Source organism: Ascaphus truei, assembly GCF_040206685.1.
Source record: "Ascaphus truei isolate aAscTru1 chromosome 12 unlocalized genomic scaffold, aAscTru1.hap1 SUPER_12_unloc_1, whole genome shotgun sequence".
In the NCBI taxonomy this organism is placed as follows: domain Eukaryota; kingdom Metazoa; phylum Chordata; class Amphibia; order Anura; family Ascaphidae; genus Ascaphus; species Ascaphus truei.
In genome coordinates this window covers 782,803-808,009 of record NW_027453837.1, presented here as the reverse complement: position 1 = coordinate 808,009, position 25,207 = coordinate 782,803, and the positions used below count along the sequence as shown (strand labels likewise).

The 25,207-nt window shown below is 33.5% G+C and overlaps 8 non-coding genes across 8 annotated transcripts; 4 read left to right on the top strand and 4 right to left on the bottom strand.

Moving 5' to 3' along the window:
- Nucleotides 1–398: 398 nt before the first annotated feature.
- On the bottom strand, nt 399–491 carry TRNAI-UAU (transfer RNA isoleucine (anticodon UAU)). The gene is given in 2 exon segments: nt 399–434; nt 454–491. It is a non-coding gene; the product is annotated as a tRNA-Ile (tRNA).
- Nucleotides 492–870: 379 nt separating this feature from the next.
- TRNAS-UGA (transfer RNA serine (anticodon UGA)) lies at nt 871–952 on the top strand. Its single transcript has one exon. It is a non-coding gene; the product is annotated as a tRNA-Ser (tRNA).
- A 2,514-nt stretch (nt 953–3,466) lies between these two features.
- TRNAI-UAU (transfer RNA isoleucine (anticodon UAU)) lies at nt 3,467–3,559 on the bottom strand. The gene is given in 2 exon segments: nt 3,467–3,502; nt 3,522–3,559. It is a non-coding gene; the product is annotated as a tRNA-Ile (tRNA).
- A 378-nt stretch (nt 3,560–3,937) lies between these two features.
- On the top strand, nt 3,938–4,019 carry TRNAS-UGA (transfer RNA serine (anticodon UGA)). Its single transcript has one exon. It is a non-coding gene; the product is annotated as a tRNA-Ser (tRNA).
- A 16,255-nt stretch (nt 4,020–20,274) lies between these two features.
- On the bottom strand, nt 20,275–20,367 carry TRNAI-UAU (transfer RNA isoleucine (anticodon UAU)). Its single transcript is given in 2 exon segments — nt 20,275–20,310; nt 20,330–20,367. It is a non-coding gene; the product is annotated as a tRNA-Ile (tRNA).
- A 379-nt stretch (nt 20,368–20,746) lies between these two features.
- On the top strand, nt 20,747–20,828 carry TRNAS-AGA (transfer RNA serine (anticodon AGA)). Its single transcript has one exon. It is a non-coding gene; the product is annotated as a tRNA-Ser (tRNA).
- A 2,574-nt stretch (nt 20,829–23,402) lies between these two features.
- On the bottom strand, nt 23,403–23,495 carry TRNAI-UAU (transfer RNA isoleucine (anticodon UAU)). The gene is given in 2 exon segments: nt 23,403–23,438; nt 23,458–23,495. It is a non-coding gene; the product is annotated as a tRNA-Ile (tRNA).
- Nucleotides 23,496–23,874: 379 nt separating this feature from the next.
- On the top strand, nt 23,875–23,956 carry TRNAS-UGA (transfer RNA serine (anticodon UGA)). The gene has a single exon. It is a non-coding gene; the product is annotated as a tRNA-Ser (tRNA).
- Nucleotides 23,957–25,207: the final 1,251 nt, after the last annotated feature.

The following is a 25,207-nucleotide window of genomic DNA, read 5'->3' as shown; positions in this document are numbered from 1 at the left end:
CCCTTACTTAGTACAGATTGACAGGATGCTCATTAAAGATTGCCTTTTTAGGATATATAAATCTGGAAATATAAGTATCCTCTAGACCCAAGTAATGAGTAGCATTGGCTCCACTGGTGTATTTTGGTTTGAAAAAAGGAAGAATGTGCTTGGACAGCTCTCATTTTTTTATTTTTTTAAATCATACATCATCAATTACCAATATCTTCTTGCCCACATTGAGACACCTATTGAATTTGACTGCTTTACATGCGCTCCAATGTAAGCCAAATAGGAATATGAGGAAATGTTGTTTTTAATGTAAAAGATTACATTTTACAATTTACATCCATAGGCCTTTTATTTAACATTGTATACATTCAATCAATGCTATTGGTTGATGAAACAAAAAAAGGGTTTGCTTCAGGTGAGGCTTGAACTCACAACCTCGGCATAGCTTAGCATATACTGACATATAAATACCGAGCGCTAACCGATTACGCCACTGGAGCATGTTCCTGTAATGATCCATGTTCTTCTTGCCCCAATTACCCTCCAACTCTGCTCTTTTAATCTCTGACATCCAAGTTAGATCATTGTCCCATTACTCCTTTTAACCCCTTTTCTTGTTTTCTGCCTCAGATCTGTTTCATACTGTACATTGATTGTGGTTAACAAAAAGTATTTCTCGTCATTGTTCAAAAACCCAATAGAAGCAACATTTTACAAAGATAATGTTGTTTAAACAATGTGTACAAACAAGTCATGTATTTCTCTTTATGAAAATGTTCTCATGGTTATTTAGTTCATATTGGTCATCATTCATTAGTGAGTGTTACCCATATCCGCTCAAGAGCTATCTGTGTGACTGTATTCAGTACTACCAGCTATGTAGTCATGGCCGAGTGGTTAAGGCGATGGACTTGAAATCTATTGGGGTTTCCCCGTGCAGGTTCAAATCCTGCTGACTACGTTGACTTTTTCAGTGGTAACGTGTTATTAAAAACTTCACTGCACTTTGCATTTTGTTTGTATCTGCTTGGCAAAGCAATCTTTACTTACTGGAATATGTGGCACACTAAAGAAGAAAACACTCTGAATTCTTCAAACATTTTCCAAGTTATACATTTTAGGGTGCTGCTGGCTGTAAAACATTTAATAAAGAACTCCATTTCAATAAATACATTGTCTTCTATTGATAAGTATCTCTATGCTGCAACATAGTGCAAAGAGGTCATTTGTGTGCAATACTTTGCACAACATAAAATAGAGGAGAAACGGCTTACCCCTACAGAAATAACTTAAGGTGACAAAGGATAATGAGCACTTTAGTGTGAGAGTGAGGGAATTCTTCCACTTTATAATTACAGATAATATTTGAATTCTTCTTAAGGACTGTGCTAAGTACTGCATGTATTGAGATGTGTACATTCTTTACAGTTTGCCAAAACTATATTTTTTAAATATAATGGGAATAATCAATGTTATAGTTCAACTGCTTATCACACTTCAGCACAAATAGCTTTTTGTTATGAAAAAGCATTTGTAATGTTTTATTGTTATCATTCACAAAAGCTAAGCAGGGCTTTATAAACCTGTTGAAGAAATAACCAACTTAGCATGAATTTTACTGAAAAATGGTCATTAATGTACAGGAATAATTGTACTGTAATTTCCTGAAGTTTACTGAAAATTAAGAAATTAATCAAATGTAAACTTTATGGAATCTTTTGTGAAACAGAATGATTCTCATTAAGAACAAATGTACTTTGTACTTTGATATTAAATTCAGAGACAGAACATTTTATATTAAATCAGATTTTTTTTTTGGGGGGGGGGTTCATTATGATCTTATAGGGGTTCTGTATATTTTTGTCTTGCAGATTAACAATATTGAATACCTAATTCTTGGACATGTTTATTTTGTTGATACTTTTGCCATAGTCTGCATATTGATAGTTCCCTCTAGATACCCAAGAGATAAATGTTGGTATCCCTCCACCCTTTGTATGTCAAAATTGATCAAAAGCAGAAAAAAACAAGATAAATGCTGCACACCAAAAACTGAAAACTCTAACTGATACTTGTTGTTACTGGTGCTCTTGATCCAGGGGAGTCCCTGTGAATGACAGACTCCAAAGTCAGCAAAAAAAACAGAGGGTTCAGGGCTCTATGGATTTAAAGAATTTATTAAATCAAATACACAACGTTTCAACCATCAAAAAGTGGTCTTTCTCACTTGAGAAAGACCACTTTTTGATGGTTGAAACGTTGTGTATTTGATATAATAAATTCTTTAAATCCGTAGAGCCCTGAACCCTCTGTTTAAAATTGATCAAAAGACATGATTTTTTGAGTGAGTTGCAAAGTTCAAATGTGTTGGAATATTTTATTCTATGCTTAAGGCATTTAAAATCTCTTTAATATTAACATCAAGCTTTGTTCCTTCATATTTACTTTAACTGTGTTACTCAAATCTTCAATGTGGTTTTAGCATGTTTTCCTTTAGCTTGCTATGTAATTGGCAAAAAAAGAAGATTCTTTATTCCTCTTCTATGTTGTCATTTATGATTGCCCACTCTGATAAAGCATAAAGCATAAAGCAAGTAAAACTGAAAGAAAAGGTGGTCGTACATGCAAAACTTCTTTCAGCACTCTTGGTTTCTACCACATACAAGATCCACTCGCCTATAGCAATAAGAGAATTTATTAAATTGAAGACTCTGGTGAAATAGCATGGGGTTGTGCTACAGTGAGGATTAACTCTTAAGAGGGATTTATACTTGTTTGGATTTAAAAACAAAACGTAGAACGCTTTTGTTCCACCACCGCCATTCAGGTGCAAATTGTGTTTGAAAAAATATTTCAGGCTTGATTGAAAGGTGGAATGTGACTTTGCTAGGGTGAATTTAAACTCTTAATGGGGTTCTGTATTGAGTTTAGATTTGTTTATTAATCATTCTCAGGGGGTAGGTGGAGGAAATGTAATAACAACAGATTATGAGAGAGGTGAGAAGTGGTTTACATATGATGAACAAGATACGAATGTGAGAGGTGATTAATTGGGTTAAGAAGGGGGGATAGGCTGACCCTTACTTAGTACAGATAGACAGGATGCTCATTAAAGATTGCCTTTTTAGGATATATAAATCTGGAAATATATGTATCCTCTAGACCCAAATAATGAGTAGCATTGGCTCCACTGGTGTATTTTGATTTGAAAAAAGGAAGAATGTGCTTGGACAGCTCTCATTTTTTTATTTTTTTAAATCATACATCATCAATTACCAATATCTTCTTGCCCACATTGAGACACCTATTGAATTTGACTGCTTTACATGCACTCCAATGTAAGCCAAATAGCAAAAGGCAGAAATGTTGTTTTTAATGTAAAAGATTATATTTTGCAATTTACATCCATAGGCCTTTTATTTAACATTGTATACATTCAAACAATGCTATTGGTTGATGAAACAAAAAAAGGGTTTGCTTCAGGTGAGGCTTGAACTCACAACCTCGGCATAGCTTAGCATATACTGACATATAAATACCGAGCGCTAACCGATTACGCCACTGGAGCATGTTCCTGTAATGATCCATGTTCTTCTTGCCCCAATTACCCTCCAACTCTGCTCTTTTAATCTCTGACATCCAAGTTAGATCATTGTCCCATTACTCCTTTTAACCCCTTTTCTTGTTTTCTGCCTCAGATCTGTTTCATACTGTACATTGATTGTGGTTAACAAAAAGTATTTCTCGTCATTGTTCAAAAACCCAATAGAAGCAACATTTTACAAAGATAATGTTGTTTAAACAATGTGTACAAACAAGTCATGTATTTCTCTTTATGAAAATGTTCTCATGGTTATTTAGTTCATATTGGTCATCATTCATTAGTGAGTGTTACCCATATCCGCTCAAGAGCTATCTGTGTGACTGTATTCAGTACTACTGCTATGTAGTCATGGCCGAGTGGTTAAGGCGATGGACTTGAAATCCATCGGGGTTTCCCTGCGCAGGTTCAAATCCTGCTGACTACGTTGACTTTTTCAGTGGTAACGTGTTATTAAAAACTTCACTGCACTTTGCATTTTGTTTGTATCTGCTTGGCAAAGCAATCTTTACTTACTGGAATATGTGGCACACTAAAGAAGAAAACACTCTGAATTCTTCAAACATTTTCCAAGTTATACATTTTAGGGTGCTGCTGGCTGTAAAACATTTAATAAAGAACTCCATTTCAATAAATGCATTGTCTTCTATTGATAAGTATCTCTATGCTGCAACATAGTGCTAAGAGGTCATTTGTGTGCAATACTTTGCACAACATAAAATAGAGGAGAAACGGCTTACCCTTACAGAAATAACTTAAGGTGACAAAGGATAATGAGCACTTTAGTGTGAGAGTGAGGGAATTCTTCCACTTTATAATTACAGATAATATTTGAATTCTTCTTAAGGACTGTGCTAAGTACTGCATGTATTGAGATGTGTACATTCTTTACAGTCTGACAAAACTATATTGTTTAAATATAATGGGAATAATCAATGTTATAGTTCAACTGCTTATCACACTTCAGCACAAATAGCTTTTTGTTATGAAAAAGCATTTGTAATGTTTTATTGTTATCATTCACAAAAGCTAAGCAGGGCTTTCTAAACCTGTTGAAGAAATAACCAACTTAGCATGAATTTTACTGAAAAATGGTCATTAATGTACTGTAATAATTGTACTGTAACTTCCTGAAGTTTACAGAAAATTAAGAAATTAATCAAATGTAAACTTTATGGAATATTTTGTGAAACAGAATGATTCTCATTAAGAACAAATGTACTTTGTACTTTGATATTAAATTCAGAGACAGAACATGTTATATTAAAATCAGATTTATTTTTTGGGGAGGTTCAATATGATCTTATAGGGGTTCTGTATGTTTTTGTCTTGCAGATTAACAAAATTGAATACCTAATTCTTGGACATGTTTATTTTGTTGATACTTTTGCCATAGTCTGCATATTGATAGTTCCCTCTAGATACCCAAGAGATCAATGTTGGTATCCCTCCAACCTTTGTATATCAAAATTGATCAAAAGCAGAAAAAAACAAGATAAATGCTGCACACCAAAAACTGAAAACTGTAACTGATACTTGTTGTTACTGGTGCTCTTGATCCGGGGGAGTCCCTGTGAATGACAGACTCCAAAGTCAGCAAAAAAAACAGAGGGTTCAGGGCTCTACGGATTTAAAGAATTTATTAAATCAAATACACAACGTTTCAACCATCAAAAAGTGGTCTTTCTCACTTGAGAAAGACCACTTTTTGATGGTTGAAACGTTGTGTATTTGATATAATAAATTCTTTAAATCCGTAGAGCCCTGAACCCTCTGTTTAAAATTGATCAAAAGACATGATTTTTTGAGTGAGTTGCAAAGTTCAAATGTGTTGGAATATTTTATTCTATGCTTAAGGCATTTAAAATATCTTTAATATTAACATCAAGTATTGTTCCTTCATATTTACTTTAACTGTGTTACTCAAATCTTCAATGTGGTTTTAGCATGTTTTCCTTTAGCTTGCTATGTAATTGGCAAAAAAAAGAAGATTCTTTATTCCTCTTCTATGTTGTCATTTATGATTGCCCACTCTGATAAAGCATAAAGCATAAAGCAAGTAAAACTGAAAGAAAAGGTGGTCGTACATGCAAACTTCTTTCAGCACTCTTGATTTCTACCACATATAAGATCCACTCGCCTATAGCAATAAGAGAATTTATTCAATTGAAGACTCTGGTGAAATAGCATGGGGTTGTGCTACAGTGAGGATTAACTCTTAAGAGGGATTTATACTTGTTTGGATTTAAAAACAAAACGTAGAAAGCTTTTGTTCCAGCACCGCCATTCAGGTGCAAATTGTGTTTGAAAAAATATTTCAGGCTTGATTGAAAGGTAGAATGTGACTTTGCTAGGGTGAATTTTAACTCTTAATGAGGTTTTGTATTGAGTTTAGATTTGTTTATTAATCATTCTCAGGGGGTAGGTGGAGGAAATGTAATAACAACAGATTATGAGAGAGGTGAGAAGTGGTTTACATATGGTGAGCAAGATACGAATGTGAGAGGTGAATAGTTGGGTTAAGAAGGGGGGATAGGCTGACCCCTACTTAGTACAGATAGACAGGATGCTCATTAAAGATTGCCTTTTTAGGATATATACATCTGGAAATATATGTATCCTCTAGACCCAAATAATGGGTAGCATTGGCTCCACTGATGTATTTTGGTTTGAAAAAAGGAAGAATTTGCTTGGACAGCTCTCATTTTTTTATTTTTTTAAATCATACATCATCAATTACCAATATCTTCTTGCCCACATTGAGACACCTATTGAATTTGACTGCTTTACATGCGCTCCAATGTAAGCCAAATAGCAAAATGCGGAAATGTTGTTTTTAATGTAAAAGATTACATTTTACAATTTACATCCATAGGCCTTTTATTTAACATTGTATACATTCAAACAATGCTATTGGTGTTTCCCCGCGCAGGTTCAAATCCTGCTGACTATGTTGACTTTTTCAGTGGTAACGTGTTATTAAAAACTTCACTGCACTTTGCATTTTGTTTGTATCTGCTTGGCAAAGCAATCTTTACTTACTGGAATATGTGGCACACTAAAGAAGAAAACACTCTGAATTCTTCAAACATTTTCCAAGTTATACATTTTAGGGTGCTGCTGGCTGTAAAACATTTAATAAAGAACTCCATTTCAATAAATGCATTGTCTTCTATTGATAAGTATCTCAATGCTGCAACACAGTGCTAAGAGGTCATTTGTGTGCAATACTTTGCACAACATAAAATAGAGGAGAAACGGCTTACCCCTACAGAAATAACTTAAGGTGACAAAGGATAATGAGCACTTTAGTGTGAGAGTGAGGGAATTCTTCCACTTTATAATTACAGATAATATTTGAATTCTTCTTAAGGACTGTGCTAAGTACTGCATGTATTGAGATGTGTACATTCTTTACAGTCTGCCAAAACTATATTGTTTAAATATAATGGGAATAATCAATGTTATAGTTCAACTGCTTATCACACTTCAGCACAAATAGCTTTTTGTTATGAAAAAGCATTTGTAATGTTTTATTGTTATCATTCACAAAAGATAAGCAGGGCTTTCTAAACCTGTTGAAGAAATAACCAACTTAGCATGAATTTTACTGAAAAATGGTCATTAATGTACTGTAATAATTGTACTGTAACTTCCTGAAGTTTACATAAAATTAAGAAATTAATCAAATGTAAACTTTATGGAATCTTTTGTGAAACAGAATGATTCGCATTAAGAACAAATGTACTTTGTACTTTGATATTAAATTCAGAGACAGAACATTTTATATTAAAATCAGATTTATTTTTTTGGGGGGTTCAATATGATCTTTTAGGGGTTCTGTATGTTTTTGTCTTGCAGATTAACAATATTGAATACCTAATTCTTGGACATGTTTATTTTGTTGATACTTTTGCCATAGTCTGCATATTGATAGTTCCCTCTAGATACCCAAGAGATCAATGTTGGTATCCCTCCACCCTTTGTATGTCAAAATTGATCAAAAGCAGAAAAAAACAAGATAAATGCTGCACACCAAAAACTGAAAACTCTAACTGATACTTGTTGTTACTGGTGCTCTTGATCCAGGGGAGTCCCTGTGAATGACAGACTCCAAAGTCAGCAAAAAAAACAGAGGGTTCAGGGCTCTACGGATTTAAAGAATTTATTAAATCAAATACACAACGTTTCAACCATCAAAAAGTGGTCTTTCTCACTTGAGAAAGACCACTTTTTGATGGTTGAAACGTTGTGTATTTGATATAATAAATTCTTTAAATCCGTAGAGCCCTGAACCCTTTGTTTAAAATTGATCAAAAGACATGATTTTTTGAGTGAGTTGCAAAGTTCAAATGTGTTGGAATATTTTATTCTATGCTTAAGGCATTTAAAATATCTTTAATATTAACATCAAGCCTTGTTCCTTCATATTTACTTTAATTGTGTTACTCAAATCTTCAATGTGGTTTTAGCATGTTTTCCTTTAGCTTGCTATGTAATTGGCAAAAAAAAGAAGATTCTTTATTCCTCTTCTATGTTGTCATTTATGATTGCCCTCTATGATAAAGCATAAAGCATAAAGCAAGTAAAACTGAAAGAAAAGGTGGTCGTACATGCAAAACTTCTTTCAACACTCTTGGTTTCTACCACATACAAGATCCACTCGCCTATAGCAATAAGAGAATTTATTCAATTGAAGACTCTGGTGAAATAGCATGGGGTTGTGCTACAGTGAGGATTAACTCTTAAGAGGGATTTATACTTGTTTGGATTTAAAAACAAAACGTAGAAAGCTTTTGTTCCACCACCGCCATTCAGGTGCAAATTGTGTTTGAAAAAATATTTCAGGCTTGATTGAAAGGCAGAATGTGACTTTGCTAGGGTGAATTTTAACTCTTAATGAGGTTTTGTATTGAGTTTAGATTTGTTTATTAATCATTCTCAGGGGGTAGGTGGAGGAAATGTAATAACAACAGATTATGAGAGAGGTGAGAAGTGGTTTACATATGGTGAGCAAGATACGAATGTGAGAGGTGAATAGTTGGGTTAAGAAGGGGGGATAGGCTGACCCCTACTTAGTACAGATAGACAGGATGCTCATTAAAGATTGCCTTTTTAGGATATATACATCTGGAAATATATGTATCCTCTAGACCCAAATAATGGGTAGCATTGGCTCCACTGATGTATTTTGGTTTGAAAAAAGGAAGAATTTGCTTGGACAGCTCTCATTTTTTTATTTTTTTAAATCATACATCATCAATTACCAATATCTTCTTGCCCACATTGAGACACCTATTGAATTTGACTGCTTTACATGCGCTCCAATGTAAGCCAAATAGCAAAATGCGGAAATGTTGTTTTTAATGTAAAAGATTACATTTTACAATTTACATCCATAGGCCTTTTATTTAACATTGTATACATTCAAACAATGCTATTGGTGTTTCCCCGCGCAGGTTCAAATCCTGCTGACTATGTTGACTTTTTCAGTGGTAACGTGTTATTAAAAACTTCACTGCACTTTGCATTTTGTTTGTATCTGCTTGGCAAAGCAATCTTTACTTACTGGAATATGTGGCACACTAAAGAAGAAAACACTCTGAATTCTTCAAACATTTTCCAAGTTATACATTTTAGGGTGCTGCTGGCTGTAAAACATTTAATAAAGAACTCCATTTCAATAAATGCATTGTCTTCTATTGATAAGTATCTCAATGCTGCAACACAGTGCTAAGAGGTCATTTGTGTGCAATACTTTGCACAACATAAAATAGAGGAGAAACGGCTTACCCCTACAGAAATAACTTAAGGTGACAAAGGATAATGAGCACTTTAGTGTGAGAGTGAGGGAATTCTTCCACTTTATAATTACAGATAATATTTGAATTCTTCTTAAGGACTGTGCTAAGTACTGCATGTATTGAGATGTGTACATTCTTTACAGTCTGCCAAAACTATATTGTTTAAATATAATGGGAATAATCAATGTTATAGTTCAACTGCTTATCACACTTCAGCACAAATAGCTTTTTGTTATGAAAAAGCATTTGTAATGTTTTATTGTTATCATTCACAAAAGATAAGCAGGGCTTTCTAAACCTGTTGAAGAAATAACCAACTTAGCATGAATTTTACTGAAAAATGGTCATTAATGTACTGTAATAATTGTACTGTAACTTCCTGAAGTTTACATAAAATTAAGAAATTAATCAAATGTAAACTTTATGGAATCTTTTGTGAAACAGAATGATTCGCATTAAGAACAAATGTACTTTGTACTTTGATATTAAATTCAGAGACAGAACATTTTATATTAAAATCAGATTTATTTTTTTGGGGGGTTCAATATGATCTTTTAGGGGTTCTGTATGTTTTTGTCTTGCAGATTAACAATATTGAATACCTAATTCTTGGACATGTTTATTTTGTTGATACTTTTGCCATAGTCTGCATATTGATAGTTCCCTCTAGATACCCAAGAGATCAATGTTGGTATCCCTCCACCCTTTGTATGTCAAAATTGATCAAAAGCAGAAAAAAACAAGATAAATGCTGCACACCAAAAACTGAAAACTCTAACTGATACTTGTTGTTACTGGTGCTCTTGATCCAGGGGAGTCCCTGTGAATGACAGACTCCAAAGTCAGCAAAAAAAACAGAGGGTTCAGGGCTCTACGGATTTAAAGAATTTATTAAATCAAATACACAACGTTTCAACCATCAAAAAGTGGTCTTTCTCACTTGAGAAAGACCACTTTTTGATGGTTGAAACGTTGTGTATTTGATATAATAAATTCTTTAAATCCGTAGAGCCCTGAACCCTTTGTTTAAAATTGATCAAAAGACATGATTTTTTGAGTGAGTTGCAAAGTTCAAATGTGTTGGAATATTTTATTCTATGCTTAAGGCATTTAAAATATCTTTAATATTAACATCAAGCCTTGTTCCTTCATATTTACTTTAATTGTGTTACTCAAATCTTCAATGTGGTTTTAGCATGTTTTCCTTTAGCTTGCTATGTAATTGGCAAAAAAAAGAAGATTCTTTATTCCTCTTCTATGTTGTCATTTATGATTGCCCTCTATGATAAAGCATAAAGCATAAAGCAAGTAAAACTGAAAGAAAAGGTGGTCGTACATGCAAAACTTCTTTCAACACTCTTGGTTTCTACCACATACAAGATCCACTCGCCTATAGCAATAAGAGAATTTATTCAATTGAAGACTCTGGTGAAATAGCATGGGGTTGTGCTACAGTGAGGATTAACTCTTAAGAGGGATTTATACTTGTTTGGATTTAAAAACAAAACGTAGAAAGCTTTTGTTCCACCACCGCCATTCAGGTGCAAATTGTGTTTGAAAAAATATTTCAGGCTTGATTGAAAGGCAGAATGTGACTTTGCTAGGGTGAATTTTAACTCTTAATGAGGTTTTGTATTGAGTTTAGATTTGTTTATTAATCATTCTCAGGGGGTAGGTGGAGGAAATGTAATAACAACAGATTATGAGAGAGGTGAGAAGTGGTTTACATATGGTGAGCAAGATACGAATGTGAGAGGTGAATAGTTGGGTTAAGAAGGGGGGATAGGCTGACCCCTACTTAGTACAGATAGACAGGATGCTCATTAAAGATTGCCTTTTTAGGATATATACATCTGGAAATATATGTATCCTCTAGACCCAAATAATGGGTAGCATTGGCTCCACTGATGTATTTTGGTTTGAAAAAAGGAAGAATTTGCTTGGACAGCTCTCATTTTTTTATTTTTTTAAATCATACATCATCAATTACCAATATCTTCTTGCCCACATTGAGACACCTATTGAATTTGACTGCTTTACATGCACTCCAATGTAAGCCAAATAGCAAAATGCGGAAATGTTGTTTTTAATGTAAAAGATTACATTTTACAATTTACATCCATAGGCCTTTTATTTAACATTGTATACATTCAAACAATGCTATTGGTGTTTCCCCGCGCAGGTTCAAATCCTGCTGACTATGTTGACTTTTTCAGTGGTAACGTGTTATTAAAAACTTCACTGCACTTTGCATTTTGTTTGTATCTGCTTGGCAAAGCAATCTTTACTTACTGGAATATGTGGCACACTAAAGAAGAAAACACTCTGAATTCTTCAAACATTTTCCAAGTTATACATTTTAGGGTGCTGCTGGCTGTAAAACATTTAATAAAGAACTCCATTTCAATAAATGCATTGTCTTCTATTGATAAGTATCTCAATGCTGCAACATAGTGCTAAGAGGTCATTTGTGTGCAATACTTTGCACAACATAAAATAGAGGAGAAACAGCTTACCCCTACAGAAATAACTTAAGGTGACAAAGGATAATGAGCACTTTAGTGTGAGAGTGAGGGAATTCTTCCCCTTTATAATTACAGATAATATTTGAATTCTTCTTAAGGACTGTGCTAAGTACTGCATGTATTGAGATGTGTACATTCTTTACAGTCTGCCAAAACTATATTGTTTAAATATAATGGGAATAATCAATGTTATAGTTCAACTGCTTATCACACTTCAGCACAAATAGCTTTTTGTTATGAAAAAGCATTTGTAATGTTTTATTGTTATCATTCACAAAAGATAAGCAGGGCTTTCTAAACCTGTTGAAGAAATAACCAACTTAGCATGAATTTTACTGAAAAATGGTCATTAATGTACTGTAATAATTGTACTGTAACTTCCTGAAGTTTACATAAAATTAAGAAATTAATCAAATGTAAACTTTATGGAATCTTTTGTGAAACAGAATGATTCGCATTAAGAACAAATGTACTTTGTACTTTGATATTAAATTCAGAGACAGAACATTTTATATTAAAATCAGATTTATTTTTTTGGGGGGTTCAATATGATCTTTTAGGGGTTCTGTATGTTTTTGTCTTGCAGATTAACAATATTGAATACCTAATTCTTGGACATGTTTATTTTGTTGATACTTTTGCCATAGTCTGCATATTGATAGTTCCCTCTAGATACCCAAGAGATCAATGTTGGTATCCCTCCACCCTTTGTATGTCAAAATTGATCAAAAGCAGAAAAAAACAAGATAAATGCTGCACACCAAAAACTGAAAACTCTAACTGATACTTGTTGTTACTGGTGCTCTTGATCCAGGGGAGTCCCTGTGAATGACAGACTCCAAAGTCAGCAAAAAAAACAGAGGGTTCAGGGCTCTACGGATTTAAAGAATTTATTAAATCAAATACACAACGTTTCAACCATCAAAAAGTGGTCTTTCTCACTTGAGAAAGACCACTTTTTGATGGTTGAAACGTTGTGTATTTGATATAATAAATTCTTTAAATCCGTAGAGCCCTGAACCCTCTGTTTAAAATTGATCAAAAGACATGATTTTTTGAGTGAGTTGCAAAGTTCAAATGTGTTGGAATATTTTATTCTATGCTTAAGGCATTTAAAATATCTTTAATATTAACATCAAGTATTGTTCCTTCATATTTACTTTAACTGTGTTACTCAAATCTTCAATGTGGTTTTAGCATGTTTTCCTTTAGCTTGCTATGTAATTGGCAAAAAAAAGAAGATTCTTTATTCCTCTTCTATGTTGTCATTTATGATTGCCCACTCTGATAAAGCATAAAGCATAAAGCAAGTAAAACTGAAAGAAAAGGTGGTCGTACATGCAAAACTTCTTTCAGCACTCTTGGTTTCTACCACATACAAGATCCACTCGCCTATAGCAATAAGAGAATTTATTCAATTGAAGACTCTGGTGAAATAGCATGGGGTTGTGCTACAGTGAGGATTAACTCTTAAGAGGGATTTATACTTGTTTGGATTTAAAAACAAAATGTAGAAAGCTTTTGTTCCACCACCGCCATTCAGGTGCAAATTGTGTTTGAAAAAATATTTCAGGCTTGATTGAAAGGTAGAATGTGACTTTGCTTTTAACTTCCTGAAGTTTACAGAAAATTAAGAAATTAATCAAATGTAAACTTTATGGAATCTTTTGTGAAACAGAATGATTCGCATTAAGAACAAATGTACTTTGTACTTTGATATTAAATTCAGAGACAGAACATTTTATATTAAAATCAGATTTATTTTTTTGGGGGGTTCAATATGATCTTTTAGGGGTTCTGTATGTTTTTGTCTTGCAGATTAACAATATTGAATACCTAATTCTTGGACATGTTTATTTTGTTGATACTTTTGCCATAGTCTGCATATTGATAGTTCCCTCTAGATACCCAAGAGATCAATGTTGGTATCCCTCCACCCTTTGTATGTCAAAATTGATCAAAAGCAGAAAAAAACAAGATAAATGCTGCACACCAAAAACTGAAAACTCTAACTGATACTTGTTGTTACTGGTGCTCTTGATCCAGGGGAGTCCCTGTGAATGACAGACTCCAAAGTCAGCAAAAAAAACAGAGGGTTCAGGGCTCTACGGATTTAAAGAATTTATTAAATCAAATACACAACGTTTCAACCATCAAAAAGTGGTCTTTCTCACTTGAGAAAGACCACTTTTTGATGGTTGAAACGTTGTGTATTTGATATAATAAATTCTTTAAATCCGTAGAGCCCTGAACCCTCTGTTTAAAATTGATCAAAAGACATGATTTTTTGAGTGAGTTGCAAAGTTCAAATGTGTTGGAATATTTTATTCTATGCTTAAGGCATTTAAAATATCTTTAATATTAACATCAAGTATTGTTCCTTCATATTTACTTTAACTGTGTTACTCAAATCTTCAATGTGGTTTTAGCATGTTTTCCTTTAGCTTGCTATGTAATTGGCAAAAAAAAGAAGATTCTTTATTCCTCTTCTATGTTGTCATTTATGATTGCCCACTCTGATAAAGCATAAAGCATAAAGCAAGTAAAACTGAAAGAAAAGGTGGTCGTACATGCAAAACTTCTTTCAGCACTCTTGGTTTCTACCACATACAAGATCCACTCGCCTATAGCAATAAGAGAATTTATTCAATTGAAGACTCTGGTGAAATAGCATGGGGTTGTGCTACAGTGAGGATTAACTCTTAAGAGGGATTTATACTTGTTTGGATTTAAAAACAAAATGTAGAAAGCTTTTGTTCCACCACCGCCATTCAGGTGCAAATTGTGTTTGAAAAAATATTTCAGGCTTGATTGAAAGGTAGAATGTGACTTTGCTTTTAACTTCCTGAAGTTTACAGAAAATTAAGAAATTAATCAAATGTAAACTTTATGGAATCTTTTGTGAAACAGAATGATTCGCATTAAGAACAAATGTACTTTGTACTTTGATATTAAATTCAGAGACAGAACATTTTATATTAAAATCAGATTTATTTTTTTGGGGGGTTCAATATGATCTTTTAGGGGTTCTGTATGTTTTTGTCTTGCAGATTAACAATATTGAATACCTAATTCTTGGACATGTTTATTTTGTTGATACTTTTGCCATAGTCTGCATATTGATAGTTCCCTCTAGATACCCAAGAGATCAATGTTGGTATCCCTCCACCCTTTGTATGTCAAAATTGATCAAAAGCAGAAAAAAACAAGATAAATGCTGCACACCAAAAACTGAAAACTCTAACTGATACTTGTTGTTACTGGTGCTCTTGATCCAGGGGAGTCCCTGTGAATGACAGACTCCAAAGTCAGCAAAAAAAACAGAGGGTTCAGGGCTCTACGGATTTAAAGAATTTATTAAATCAAATACACAACGTTTCAACCATCAAAAAGTGGTCTTTCTCACTTGAGAAAGACCACTTTTTGATGGTTGAAACGTTGTGTATTTGATATAATAAATTCTTTAAATCCGTAGAGCCCTGAACCCTCTGTTTAAAATTGATCAAAAGACATGATTTTTTGAGTGAGTTGCAAAGTTCAAATGTGTTGGAATATTTTATTCTATGCTTAAGGCATTTAAAATATCTTTAATATTAACATCAAGTATTGTTCCTTCATATTTACTTTAACTGTGTTACTCAAATCTTCAATGTGGTTTTAGCATGTTTTCCTTTAGCTTGCTATGTAATTGGCAAAAAAAAGAAGATTCTTTATTCCTCTTCTATGTTGTCATTTATGATTGCCCACTCTGATAAAGCATAAAGCATAAAGCAAGTAAAACTGAAAGAAAAGGTGGTCGTACATGCAAAACTTCTTTCAGCACTCTTGGTTTCTACCACATACAAGATCCACTCGCCTATAGCAATAAGAGAATTTATTCAATTGAAGACTCTGGTGAAATAGCATGGGGTTGTGCTACAGTGAGGATTAACTCTTAAGAGGGATTTATACTTGTTTGGATTTAAAAACAAAATGTAGAAAGCTTTTGTTCCACCACCGCCATTCAGGTGCAAATTGTGTTTGAAAAAATATTTCAGGCTTGATTGAAAGGTAGAATGTGACTTTGCTTTTAACTTCCTGAAGTTTACAGAAAATTAAGAAATTAATCAAATGTAAACTTTATGGAATCTTTTGTGAAACAGAATGATTCGCATTAAGAACAAATGTACTTTGTACTTTGATATTAAATTCAGAGACAGAACATTTTATATTAAAATCAGATTTATTTTTTTGGGGGGTTCAATATGATCTTTTAGGGGTTCTGTATGTTTTTGTCTTGCAGATTAACAATATTGAATACCTAATTCTTGGACATGTTTATTTTGTTGATACTTTTGCCATAGTCTGCATATTGATAGTTCCCTCTAGATACCCAAGAGATCAATGTTGGTATCCCTCCACCCTTTGTATGTCAAAATTGATCAAAAGCAGAAAAAAACAAGATAAATGCTGCACACCAAAAACTGAAAACTCTAACTGATACTTGTTGTTACTGGTGCTCTTGATCCAGGGGAGTCCCTGTGAATGACAGACTCCAAAGTCAGCAAAAAAAACAGAGGGTTCAGGGCTCTACGGATTTAAAGAATTTATTAAATCAAATACACAACGTTTCAACCATCAAAAAGTGGTCTTTCTCACTTGAGAAAGACCACTTTTTGATGGTTGAAACGTTGTGTATTTGATATAATAAATTCTTTAAATCCGTAGAGCCCTGAACCCTCTGTTTAAAATTGATCAAAAGACATGATTTTTTGAGTGAGTTGCAAAGTTCAAATGTGTTGGAATATTTTATTCTATGCTTAAGGCATTTAAAATATCTTTAATATTAACATCAAGTATTGTTCCTTCATATTTACTTTAACTGTGTTACTCAAATCTTCAATGTGGTTTTAGCATGTTTTCCTTTAGCTTGCTATGTAATTGGCAAAAAAAAGAAGATTCTTTATTCCTCTTCTATGTTGTCATTTATGATTGCCCACTCTGATAAAGCATAAAGCATAAAGCAAGTAAAACTGAAAGAAAAGGTGGTCGTACATGCAAAACTTCTTTCAGCACTCTTGGTTTCTACCACATACAAGATCCACTCGCCTATAGCAATAAGAGAATTTATTCAATTGAAGACTCTGGTGAAATAGCATGGGGTTGTGCTACAGTGAGGATTAACTCTTAAGAGGGATTTATACTTGTTTGGATTTAAAAACAAAATGTAGAAAGCTTTTGTTCCACCACCGCCATTCAGGTGCAAATTGTGTTTGAAAAAATATTTCAGGCTTGATTGAAAGGTAGAATGTGACTTTGCTTTTAACTTCCTGAAGTTTACAGAAAATTAAGAAATTAATCAAATGTAAACTTTATGGAATCTTTTGTGAAACAGAATGATTCGCATTAAGAACAAATGTACTTTGTACTTTGATATTAAATTCAGAGACAGAACATTTTATATTAAAATCAGATTTATTTTTTTGGGGGGTTCAATATGATCTTTTAGGGGTTCTGTATGTTTTTGTCTTGCAGATTAACAATATTGAATACCTAATTCTTGGACATGTTTATTTTGTTGATACTTTTGCCATAGTCTGCATATTGATAGTTCCCTCTAGATACCCAAGAGATCAATGTTGGTATCCCTCCACCCTTTGTATGTCAAAATTGATCAAAAGCAGAAAAAAACAAGATAAATGCTGCACACCAAAAACTGAAAACTCTAACTGATACTTGTTGTTACTGGTGCTCTTGATCCAGGGGAGTCCCTGTGAATGACAGACTCCAAAGTCAGCAAAAAAAACAGAGGGTTCAGGGCTCTACGGATTTAAAGAATTTATTAAATCAAATACACAACGTTTCAACCATCAAAAAGTGGTCTTTCTCACTTGAGAAAGACCACTTTTTGATGGTTGAAACGTTGTGTATTTGATATAATAAATTCTTTAAATCCGTAGAGCCCTGAACCCTCTGTTTAAAATTGATCAAAAGACATGATTTTTTGAGTGAGTTGCAAAGTTCAAATGTGTTGGAATATTTTATTCTATGCTTAAGGCATTTAAAATATCTTTAATATTAACATCAAGTATTGTTCCTTCATATTTACTTTAACTGTGTTACTCAAATCTTCAATGTGGTTTTAGCATGTTTTCCTTTAGCTTGCTATGTAATTGGCAAAAAAAAGAAGATTCTTTATTCCTCTTCTATGTTGTCATTTATGATTGCCCACTCTGATAAAGCATAAAGCATAAAGCAAGTAAAACTGAAAGAAAAGGTGGTCGTACATGCAAAACTTCTTTCAGCACTCTTGGTTTCTACCACATACAAGATCCACTCGCCTATAGCAATAAGAGAATTTATTCAATTGAAGACTCTGGTGAAATAGCATGGGGTTGTGCTACAGTGAGGATTAACTCTTAAGAGGGATTTATACTTGTTTGGATTTAAAAACAAAATGTAGAAAGCTTTTGTTCCACCACCGCCATTCAGGTGCAAATTGTGTTTGAAAAAATATTTCAGGCTTGATTGAAAGGTAGAATGTGACTTTGCTTTTAACTTCCTGAAGTTTACAGAAAATTAAGAAATTAATCAAATGTAAACTTTATGGAATCTTTTGTGAAACAGAATGATTCGCATTAAGAACAAATGTACTTTGTACTTTGATATTAAATTCAGAGACAGAACATTTTATATTAAAATCAGATTTATTTTTTTGGGGGGTTAAATATGATCTTTTAGGGGTTCTGTATGTTTTTGTCTTGCAGATTAACAATATTGAATACCTAATTCTTGGACATGTTTATTTTGTTGATACTTTTGCCATAGTCTGCATATTGATAGTTCCCTCTAGATACCCAAGAGATCAATGTTGGTATCCCTCCAACCTTTGTATGTCAAAATTGATCAAAAGCAGAAAAAAACAAGATAAATGCTGCACACCAAAAACTGAAAACTCTAACTGATACTTGTTGTTACTGGTGCTCTTGATCCAGGGGAGTCCCTGTGAATGACAGACTCCAAAGTCAGCAAAAAAAACAGAGGGTTCAGGGCTCTACGGATTTAAAGAATTTATTAAATCAAATACACAACGTTTCAACCATCAAAAAGTGGTCTTTCTCACTTGAGAAAGACCACTTTTTGATGGTTGAAACGTTGTGTATTTGATATAATAAATTCTTTAAATCCGTAGAGCCCTGAACCCTCTGTTTAAAATTGATCAAAAGACATGATTTTTTGAGTGAGTTGCAAAGTTCAAATGTGTTGGAATATTTTATTCTATGCTTAAGGCATTTAAAATATCTTTAATATTAACATCAAGCCTTGTTCCTTCATATTTACTTTAACTGTGTTACTCAAATCTTCAATGTGGTTTTAGCATGTTTTCCTTTAGCTTGCTATGTAATTGGCAAAAAAAAGAAGATTCTTTATTCCTCTTCTATGTTGTCATTTATGATTGCCCTCTATGATAAAGCATAAAGCATAAAGCAAGTAAAACTGAAAGAAAAGGTGGTCGTACATGCAAAACTTCTTTCAGCACTCTTGGTTTCTACCACATAAAAGATCCACTCGCCTATAGCAATAAGAGAATTTATTCAATTGAAGACTCTGGTGAAATAGCATGGGGTTTGTGCTACAATGAGGATTAACTCTTAAGAGGGATTTATACTTGTTTGGATTTAAAAACAAAACGTAGAAAGCTTTTGTTCCACCACCGCCATTCAGGTGCAAATTGTGTTTGAAAAAATATTTCAGGCTTGATTGAAAGGTAGAATGTGACTTTGCTAGGGTGAATTTTAACTCTTAATGAGGTTTTGTATTGAGTTTAGATTTGTTTATTAATCATTCTCAGGGGGTAGGTGGAGGAAATGTAATAACAATAGATTATGAGAGAGGTGAGAAGTGGTTTACATATGGTGAGCAAGATACGAATGTGAGAGGTGAATAGTTGGGATAAGAAGGGGGGATAGGCTGACCCCTACTTAGTACAGATAGACAGGATGCTCATTAAAGATTGCCTTTTTAGGATATATACATCTGGAAATATATGTATCCTCTAGACCCAAATAATGGGTAGCATTGGCTCCACTGGTGTATTTTAGTTTGAAAAAAGGAAGAATTTGCTTGGACAGCTCTCATTTTTTTTATTTTTTTAAATCATACATCATCAATTACCAATATCTTCTTGCCCACATTGAGACACCTATTGAATTTGACTGCTTTACATGCGCTCCAATGTAAGCCAAATAGCAAAATGCGGAAATGTTGTTTTTAATGTAAAAGATTACATTTTACAATTTACATCCATAGGCCTTTTATTTAACATTGTATACATTCAAACAATGCTATTGGTTGATGAAACAAAAAAAGGGTTTGCTTCAGGTGAGGCTTGAACTCACAACCTCGGCATAGCTTAGCATATACTGACATATAAGTACCGTGCGCTATCCGATTACGCCACTGGAGCATGTTCCTGTAATGATCCATCTTCTTCTTGCCCCAATTGCCCTCCAACTCTGCTCTTTTAATCTCTGACATCCAAGTTAGATCATTTTCCCATTACTCCTTTTAACCCCTTTTCTTTTTTTCTGCCTCAGATCTGTTTCATACTGTACATTGAATGTGGTTAACAAAAAGTATTACTCGTCATTTTTCAAAAACCCAATAGAAGCAACATTTTACAAAGATAATGTTGTTTAAACAATGTGTACAAACAAGTCATGTATTTCTCTTTATGAAAATGTTCTCATGGTTATTTAGTTCATATTGGTCATCATTCATTAGTGAGTGTTACCCAGATCCGCTCAAGAGCCATCTGTGTGACTGTATTCAGTACTACCAGCTATGTAGTCATGGCCGAGTGGTTAAGGCGATGGACTAGAAATCCCTTGGGGTTTCCCCGCGCAGGTTCAAATCCTGCTGACTACGTTGACTTTTTCAGTGGTAACGTGTTATTAAAAACTTCACTGCACATTGCATTTTGTTTGTATCTGCTTGGCAAAGCAATCTTTACTTACTGGAATATGTGGCACACTAAAGAAGAAAACACTCTGAATTCTTCAAACTTTTTCCAAGTTATACATTTTAGGGTGCTGCTGGCTGTAAAACATTTAATAAAGAACTCCATTTCAATAAATGCATTGTCTTCTATTGATAAGTATCTCTATGCTGCAACATAGTGCTAAGAGGTAATTTGTGTGCAATACTTTGCACAACATAAAATAGAGGAGAAACGGCTTACCCCTACAGAAATAACTTAAGGTGACAAAGGATAATGAGCACTTTAGTGTGAGAGTGAGGGAATTCTTCCACTTTATAATTACAGATAATATTTGAATTCTTCTTAAGGACTGTGCTAAGTACTGCATGTATTGAGATGTGTACATTCTTTACAGTCTGCCAAAACTATATTGTTTAAATATAATGGGAATAATCAATGTTATAGTTCAACTGCTTATCACACTTCAGCACAAATAGCTTTTTGTTATGAAAAAGCATTTGTAATGTTTTATTGTTATCATTCACAAAAGATAAGCAGGGCTTTCTAAACCTGTTGAAGAAATAAACAACTTAGCTTGAATTTTACTGAAAAATGGTCATTAATATACTGTAATAATTGTACTGTAACTTCCTGAAGTTTACAGAAAATTAAGAAATTAATCAAATGTAAACTTTATGGAATCTTTTGTGAAACAGAATGATTCGCATTAAGAACAAATGTACTTTGTACTTTGATATTAAATTCAGAGACAGAACATTTAATATTAAAATCAGATTTAATTTTTTGGGGGGTTCAATATGATCTTTTAGGGGTTCTGTATGTTTTTGTCTTGCAGATTAACAAAATTGAATACCTAATACTTGGACATGTTTATTTTGTTGATACTTTTGCCATAGTCTGCATATTGATAGTTCCCTCTAGATACCCAAGAGATCAATGTTGGTATCCCTCCAACCTTTGTATGTCAAAATTGATCAAAAGCAGAAAAAAACAAGATAAATGCTGCACACCAAAAACTGAAAACTCTAACTGATACTTGTTGTTACTGGTGCTCTTGATCCAGGGGAGTCCCTGTGAATGACAGACTCCAAAGTCAGCAAAAAAAAACAGAGGGTTCAGGGCTCTACGGATTTAAAGAATTTATTATATCAAATACACAACGTTTCAACCATCAAAAAGTGGTCTTTCTCAAGTGAGAATTTATTAAATCAAATACACAACGTTTCAACCATCAAAAAGTGGTCTTTCTCACTTGAGAAAGACCACTTTTTGATGGTTGAAACGTTGTGTATTTGATATAATAAATTCTTTAAATCCGTAGAGACCTGAACCCTCTGTTTAAAATTGATCAAAAGACATGATTTTTTGAGTGAGTTGCAAAGTTCAAATGTGTTGGAATATTTTATTCTATGCTTAAGGCATTTAAAATATCTTTAATATTAACATCAAGCCTTGTTCCTTCATATTTACTTTAACTGTGTTACTCAAATCATCATTGTGGTTTTAGCATGTTTTCCTTTAGCTTGCTATGTAATTGGCAAAAAAAAGAAGATTCTTTATTCCTCTTCTATGTTGTCATTTATGATTGCCCACTCTGATAAAGCATAAAGCATAAAGCAAGTAAATCTGAAAGAAAAGGTGGTCGTACATGCAAAACGTCTTTCAGCACTCTTGGTTTCTACCACATACAAGATCCACTCGCCTATAGCAATAAGAGAAATTATTCAATTGAAGACTCTGGTGAAATAGCATGGGGTTGTGCTACAGTGAGGATTAACTCTTAAGAGGGATTTATACTTGTTTGGATTTAAAAACAAAATGTAGAAAGCTTTTGTTCCACCACCGCCATTCAGGTGCAAATTGTGTTTGAAAAAATATTTCAGGCTTGATTGAAAGGTAGAATGTGACTTTGCTAGGGTGAATTTTAACTCTTAATGAGGTTTTGTATTGAGTTTAGATTTGTTTATTAATCATTCTCAGGGGGTAGGTGGAGGAAATGTAATAACAACAGATTATGAGAGAGGTGAGAAGTGGTTTACATATGGTGAGCAAGATACGAATGTGAGAGGTGAATAGTTGGGTTAAGAAGGGGGGATAGGCTGACCCCTACTTAGTACAGATAGACAGGATGCTCATTAAAGATTGCCTTTTTAGGATATATACATCTGGAAATATATGTATCCTCTAGACCCAAATAATGGGTAGCATTGGCTCCACTGGTGTATTTTGGTTTGAAAAAAGGAAGAATTTGCTTGGACAGCTCTCATTTTTTTATTTTTTTAAATCATACATCATCAATTACCAATATCTTCTTGCCCACATTGAGACACCTATTGAATTTGACTGCTTTACATGCGCTCCAAAGTAAGCCAAATAGCAAAATGCGGAAATGTTGTTTTTAATGTAAAAGATTACATTTTACAATTTACATCCATAGGCCTTTTATTTAACATTGTATACATTCAAACAATGCTATTGGTTGATGAAACAAAAAAAGGGTTTGCTTCAGGTGAGGCTTGAACTCACAACCTCGGCATAGCTTAGCATATACTGACATATAAGTACCGTGCGCTAACCGATTACGCCACTGGAGCATGTTCCTGTAATGATCCATCTTCTTCTTGCCCCAATTGCCCTCCAACTCTGCTCTTTTAATCTCTGACATCCAAGTTAGATCATTTTCCCATTACTCCTTTTAAACCCTTTTCTTTTTTTCTGCCTCAGATCTGTTTCATACTGTACATTGAATGTGGTTAATAAAAAGTATTTCTCGTCATTTTTCAAAAACCCAAAAGAAGCAACATTTTACAAAGATAATGTTGTTTTAACAATGTGTACAAACAAGTCATGTATTTCTCTTTATGAAAATGTTCTCATGGTTATTTAGTTCATATTGGTCATCATTCATTAGTGAGTGTTACCCAGATCCGCTCAAGAGCCATCTGTGTGACTGTATTCAGTACTACCAGCTATGTAGTCATGGCCGAGTGGTTAAGGCGATGGACTTGAAATCCATTGGGGTTTCCCCGCGCAGGTTCAAATCCTGCTGACTACGTTGACTTTTTCAGTGGTAACGTGTTATTAAAAACTTCACTGGACTTTTTATTTTGTTTGTATCTGCTTGGCAAAGCAATCTTTACTTACTGGAATATGTGGCACACTAAAGAAGAAAACACTCTGAATTCTTCAAACATTTTCCAAGTTATACATTTTAGGGTGCTGCTGGCTGTAAAACATTTAATAAAGAACTCCATTTCAATAAATGCATTGTCTTCTATTGATAAGTATCTCTATGCTGCAACATAGTGCTAAGAGGTCATTTGTGTGCAATACTTTGCACAACATAAAATAGAGGAGAAACGGCTTACCCCTACAGAAATAACTTAAGGTGACAAAGGATAATGAGCACTTTAGTGTGAGAGTGAGGGAATTCTTCCACTTTATAATTACAGATAATATTTGAATTCTCCTTAAGGACTGTGCTAAGTACTGCATGTATTGAGATGTGTACATTCTTTACAGTCTGCCAAAACTATATTGTTTAAATATAATGGGAATAATCAATGTTATAGTTCAACTGCTTATCACACTTCAGCACAAATAGCTTTTTGTTATGAAAAAGCATTTGTAATGTTTTATTGTTATCATTCACAAAAGATAAGCAGGGCTTTCTAAACCTGTTGAAGAAATAAACAATTTAGCTTGAATTTTACTGAAAAATGGTCATTAATATACTGTAATAATTGTACTGTAACTTCCTGAAGTTTACAGAAAATTAAGAAATTAATCAAATGTAAACTTTATGGAATAATTTGTGAAACAGAATGATTCGCATTAAGAACAAATGTACTTTGTACTTTGATATTAAATTCAGAGACAGAACATTTTATATTAAAATCAGATTTATTTTTTTGGGGGGTTAAATATGATCTTTTAGGGGTTCTGTATGTTTTTGTCTTGCAGATTAACAATATTGAATACCTAATTCTTGGACATGTTTATTTTGTTGATACTTTTGCCATAGTCTGCATATTAATAGTTCCCTCTAGATACCCAAGAGATCAATGTTGGTATCCCTCCACCCTTTGTATGTCAAAATTGATCAAAAGCAGAAAAAAACCAAGATAAATGCTGCACACCAAAAACTGAAAACTTTAACTGATACTTGTTGTTACTGGTGCTCTTGATCCAGGGGAGTCCCTGTGAATGACAGACTCCAAAGTCAGCAAAAAAAAACAGAGGGTTCAGGGCTCTACGGATTTAAAGAATTTATTAAATCAAATACACAACGTTTCAACCATCAAAA